General features: G+C 45.6%; 1 protein-coding gene across 1 annotated transcript in view; it reads right to left on the bottom strand.

Moving 5' to 3' along the window:
- Klhl25 (kelch like family member 25) overlaps nt 1-510 on the bottom strand; it is a 29,564-nt gene extending 29,054 nt beyond the window's left edge. The window contains exon 1 of the mRNA XM_041658639.1: nt 398-510. The gene's annotated coding sequence lies outside the window, so the exon portion shown is untranslated. The remainder of the gene's footprint in view (nt 1-397) is intronic.
- Between the last annotated feature and the right edge of the window lie 5,490 nt (nt 511-6,000).

The following is a 6,000-nucleotide window of genomic DNA, read 5'->3' on the forward strand; positions in this document are numbered from 1 at the left end:
AAAAAATCTAACGTTGTATGTCTGCAGAAGACATCTAAACTATCAGATTTAGTCCAGCACTGGGTATGAAAACTTGAGTTTCTAGCAGTTTCTTGTTGCCACAGAAGGAGAAAGCTGGAGGAAATTGGGTTAATAATGGTCATTATTTAAATTTTTCTGCAGTGGCCCTTTGACCACTGTTCACAAAGAAGATTATCGTCACCCGTGGATAATAATAATGGACAGAAACTCTCCCTTTCTCAGAAGATTCCAAACTGAAGAACACAGACAGGGAACAGAGACGAGAAAGCCTGCTGGTCTCTCCATCCCTGGAGGAAGCTGGGACTGAAATACGGCAGGCACGTCTTCTGGGATAAAGAGTGGTCCTGATGAGGAGGATGGAGACAGAAATGCTCACCTGTCCTCAGATCTGTGCCCAATTCCTTAGCCAATCTCTGGTCCCCAGAGCATGGACAGGAGGATGACATCTTTGAACCTCAGCAAACAAGTTCCTGGGATCCAGAAGGGGTATCAGAGAACATTCCCCCGCTTGAGTGTCTGTGGCAGATTTCCTATAGGGACAGGGTTGGAGGAGAAAAGGGAGTAGGAGTCGGGATGTGTGTGTCTCCAGGGAACCATGACTCATTCTCTGATGTTGAAAACAGAGAAGATAAAAGAATGACTGAGGAGAGTCTCAAAAAACCTTTAGAGAATCAGGTGGCTGCATTTGCTCAGAGACTTTTTGTTCTTTCAAACTAATTAAATTCCTTTCATCTTATGTAATCCATCCCCTGTGGTTCCTATCCAGATGCTAACTGGGAGGCCCACTTTGGGAACTCTGCAGTGCCATGAAGGCTCCAGAAAGTTCATGGCTCTTCTCCTTTGAGAAACTGTATCTCCCAACAGAGCACACTAAGGTACACCTGTGACTTGAAATAGCTCTGTCGTTCACTTGCAAATAAAGGGTGGGTTCAGCATCCCAATTTCCTTTGTCCCATTTCATAGATGTTTAATGATATTGACTTTTGAGTTGCTTTAAAAAATATTTTAGAGCAGGACAGTGGTGGCGCATGCCTTTAATCCCAACATTTTGGGAAGCAGAGGCAGGTGGATCTTTGTGAGTTCAAGGCCAGCCTGGTCCACAGAGTGAGTTCCGGAACAGCCAGGACTACACAGAGAAAACATGTCTTGAAAAACCAAAAATAAAAGGAAGGAAGGAAGAAAGGAAGGAAGGAAGGAAGGAAGGAAAAATCTAGACAATCTCTTATTGAGACTCTTTTCTGAGATGATTCTAGACTGTGTCAAGTGGACAATTAAAACTAAACACCACACCAGATGCACAGATGAGAAACAGGAATGTAAAGCAAACATTTACTTTTTTTTAATATTTATTTATTATGTATACAATATTCTGTCTGTATGTCTACACCAGACCTCATTACAGATGGTTGTGAGCCACCATGTGGTTGCTGGGAATTGAACTCAGGATCTTTGGAAGAGTAGGCAATGCTCTTAACCACTGAGCCATCTCTCCAGCCCAACATTTACTGTTAATAAATTTTTAAAGTAATTTATTTTAAAACAGCTCCTCAGTGTACTGTAATTTCACCATTTATGAAAGATGAATACATTTTTTGTACAGATGAGATGGATGTATTGTTTGTTGAACAAGCAATCTGAAGTTAGACTTAGTTGGGAGTTGCACACTGCATTAGAATGTTCTAGAGGAAGAGAACTCATAGGAGGAACATGTAAGTTAGAAGAATTTATTGGAGATTGGAGACATGTCTCCACAGTTAAGAGCACTGGGCTGTTTTTTCCAGAGGAACTGGGTTTGAGTCCCAGCACCCACCTGGCACCTCACACCATCTGTAACTCTAGTTCCAGGCAATCTGTTACCCTCTTCCGGTCTCCACATGGCCTGCACACACATAACACAGACATGCATGCAGCCAAACACCCATACACATAAACCATAAATAGAGGTTAAAAATTAAAGAATTTATTAAATCAGCTTACATCAAAATATTAACAGTTGTCCAGTACCTGAGGGGATGATAACTTGGTGGTCCCTAGGTCCTGGGCTCTGGGTACCTCAGCACTGGAAGGCATCCCCCTGTGGCTGTGTGTCACTAGGAAGGTCAACACCCTGGTAGTTGCTCAATCCATTGGTCCTTAGTCACCTGGGGGGTCTGGAGACATTGATTCTGGAGCCATGAAGGGGTCAGGGGTCAGCAGCAGTCGCAGCTGCAGCAAAGGATGAATCAATCCCTCAGCAAAAAAAAAAAAAAAAAAGGACAAACGAGAAAAAGGTGAGTAATCTTCCTTCTGACCTAGGTGCTGTTGCTTTGCTTTGTTTAATCTGGGGTGCTAACAGAAGGGGACACCCACACTCCAGGTATCAACCTGCATCAACTAAGACAGTCAGGGCAATTTTTTCAAATAAGGATCCCTGCTCTCAGGTGACTCTAATTTGTGGCAATTTGATACCAAAACCAACCATCACCTAACTCTGAGAAGTGATTGTTAAAATACAATATATTACAAGGCTGGAGAGATGTCTCAGTGGTTGAGCACATTGGCTGCTCTTTCCAGAGGTCCTGAGTTCAATTCCCAGCAACGTACAGTAGTCTCAGATCTGAGCTGCGGTGTTTCGGGTTTTAAACAGCGTTACATAGTAGAACGGTACCTGAAATTGAGAAGTACACGTGTGTTCAGAAACAAGTTTCTAGTGACAGTTCGTGATGCAGCCTGGGTAAACGCTGCAAGGAATATCTCTGATCCGGTGTACACTTGATTGCAAATGAATTTTGGGGCCACAGCATACCCAGAAACTGTTACTGTTGCCAGACTTTTCAAGGCTCCCACTTTCAGATTACAGGACCCACAGTTCAAGGAGCTCACTTAAGTTTTCAAAAAAAAAAAAGATCCTTACAGAACATGATAACGAACTTGGCACCAAAGGCTGGAACACCAGACGGGGCAACTTCCATAGGGTTATCACTAAAACAGTTCTCAGCGTGAGAGGCAGAGAGCCAGGGCTTCAGAGGGAACAGCGAGGAGTGGTCCTTAAATAACTTTCACTAGTGCCAGGAGAACAGCTCCCGAATTCTTCAGAGACACGGTTTTCTTTTTTAGCTGCTGAGAAATTTCAGCTTTCCTCCCATTTATGTAAAAAAAGACGCAGGGTGTGGGCCATCGCCCTCCAACCCAGAATGGAGGAAAGAGAGGACAGCCCAAGTCTCCTCTGCTGTGGCTCCACCTCCAAGAGGGTTTTGGGGATCCCTCCTGCTCTTCTGCAGGCTTCTGGTCTCTGAGTAACTTGAAAGTTGAAGCCCACTCAGTATCGCCTGGCTTACACCAGGAGGCCCTCAGAAGCAGGCTTGTGTCACCTTTCTTTGCTTTTTTATTACTTCATGTATATTAGTGTTTTGTCTGCATGCATATCTGGGTACCACACATGTACTGGGAGCCCAAAAGACCAAAAGTAGTTACCGACGGTTGTGAGCCACTATATGGTTGCTGCAGTGGAGTTACCGATGGTTGTGAGGCACTATATGGTTGCTGCAGTGGAACCAGGGTCCTCCACAGTGCAGCCAGTGCCCTTAGCCAGAGGCAATTCTCCAGTCTCACCCCTATTTCTTTACTTACATTTTTTTGCAGTCTACACACCAGTTATGATTATTCGCCCAATATCACTTGTCAGGGCAAAACACTAGCATGTTTAAACGATTTGGGCTTAGAGGGAAATTTACAGAACGTATAGGACCCAGAGCCCATTAGCCATGGCTCTCTGCAACGTCAGTATTTTTTGTTGTGTCTTTTTGCTTTTTAAACACTCAGCCTCGAACGGCTCAGTGAACACCAATGGACTTGTGGGAATGGAAACGTTTGATGCTGCTGTAAAATGACACTCACTTTATATTCCCATTTTCTGCTTGTTGTGCTGTCCTAGAAATACAACCTTCACTGTCTCTGATTTAGTTAATGATAATAGTTATTGTAGTTATCACCTGTGTGGATAATAGTTTTTATTTCTTCTTTCCAATTCTTTTTTTTTAAATGTTTATTTATTTATTTATTATGTATACAATGTTCTGTCTGTGTGTGTGCCTGCAGGCCAGAAGAGGGCACCAGACCTCATTACAGATAGTTGTGATCCACCATGTGGTTGCTGGGAATTGAACTCAGGACCTTTGGAAGAGCAGGCAATGCTCTTAACCGCTGAGCCATCTCTCCAGCCCCCCTTCTTTTCAATTCTTGTGGTTATTTTTTCTCTTGCTTTATTGCATTGCCCGTGACCTCTGAGACATGGGTGACGGTATGGTCCCCACAGACAACCTATCTTTTTCCTTTTTTGGGAGGCCCCCTCAACATTTTGGATGTAAGTGGACTACTTGGGGTAGATTCTGTAGCCAAGCTATGGTGAACCCCTCCTACACACCCCTCTGATTCTCCACCTCCCTCTCCCACACATGGCACTGGCTCTGGCTGCAGCGAGCCAGGTTTTACCAGGTCTGAGCAGTGTCCAGATGCATAGCATCTCTCTATTACTCCGGGTGACTCTTCTTCTACACCTAGGGAGCCACCCTGCCAGTGCTGAGTCAACTCTTCATGGGTTCCCCAGTGTGTGTTCACGTAAGCGCAACTCCCAGTTCAGCTTTGACCAGTATAGACAAAAGCAAGAGATGCTCCGTTTGCCTTTTCTCTGCTTCTGAACTAGGAAGCTGACGATGGTCCTGGCAGGGTCCAATTGCCAGCACTTCACACTGGCTCTCCTCCCTGACTGCCTCACCTGCTGCCAGTCACCACAGACTCACCTTGGGATTGCTTTGGGCTTGGCTGCCTGGGAACCCCGGGCCAGGATCGCTGACAATGACTATGGCACTTAAAAACATAGCTTGGGGCACTAGTCGCCAGTTGAAAGCTTAAGGACCCTGTTATTTATTAGTAACACGTGTGCGTGTAACCGTGACACTGGTAATAGCGTGTGGGTCATTTAGATAAGCTGCAGGTGAGATGCCAGGCACATCTTTCTGTGATAGATGTGCTACTTGGATGCTGGTCCTCTGATGATAAGCAGAGAGGGTCGGTGGACGCAGCTGTTCCAAGCTGTGGGAAGCCTCGACAAGCCAGTAGACTCGGCAGCCAGCTGCCATCTCCAAGTACACTTTAGCAGTGACAAACGAGACGCTAGTGTTCTGAAGTCATGAGCTTTGTGGGGTTTTTTTCTATTTGTTTGTTTGTTGTTTTTTTTAAGACAGGGCTTCTCTCTGTAGCCCTGCCTGTCCTGGTACTAGCTTTGTAGACCAGGTTGGCCTCAGACTCAGATATCCACCTGCCTCTGCCTCCCAAGTGCTGGGATTAAAGGTGTGTGCCACCACCTCCTGGCCGAACTTTTCATGGCCCATGGATGCTATGTCATAAGGCACATGCATAGTTAAGACGGTTGTGTTTTCTTGATGAATTAACTCTTTCAATCAGCTCTAGTAGTAACTCCAATGACTCTAGTAGCCCTAATAACTCCTCTCTCTCTCTCTCTCTCTCTCTCTCTCTCTCTCTCTCTCTCTCTGTGTGTGTGTGTGTGTGTGTGTGTGTGTGTGTGTGTGTGCCTGTCTCTCTCTAGTTTTTCAAGACAGGTGTTCTTTGTGTACTCCTGGCTTTCCTGGAACTTATTCTGTAGACCAGGTTGGCATCGAACTCACAGAGATCCACCGGCTTCTACCTCCAGAGTGCCAGGACTAAAGGTGTGTGCCACCACACACCCAGCTTTCTATCCTTTTCCAGTGTGGGATTGCAGCCTCTCGTTTAGGTTAGACTTGAACTTGCTGGGCTCCAGTGACACTCCTGGTAGCCGGGACTGCAGGCTTAGCTCTCCTATCCAATTGTTCATTCACTCTCCTTCCCGCCACCCCCCAATCCCCTTCCTTGCTCCCTTCTTCCCTCCCAGAAACACTGAGAATTTAGCCCAATAGTGTTCTCACTAGGAAAGCACTTCACCCCTGAACTACCCCTTCAGGC

This window comes from Microtus oregoni, unplaced genomic scaffold, assembly GCF_018167655.1.
Source record: "Microtus oregoni isolate MIOR12 unplaced genomic scaffold, Mior012 000000F_ref0000247, whole genome shotgun sequence".
NCBI lineage: Eukaryota > Metazoa > Chordata > Mammalia > Rodentia > Cricetidae > Microtus > Microtus oregoni.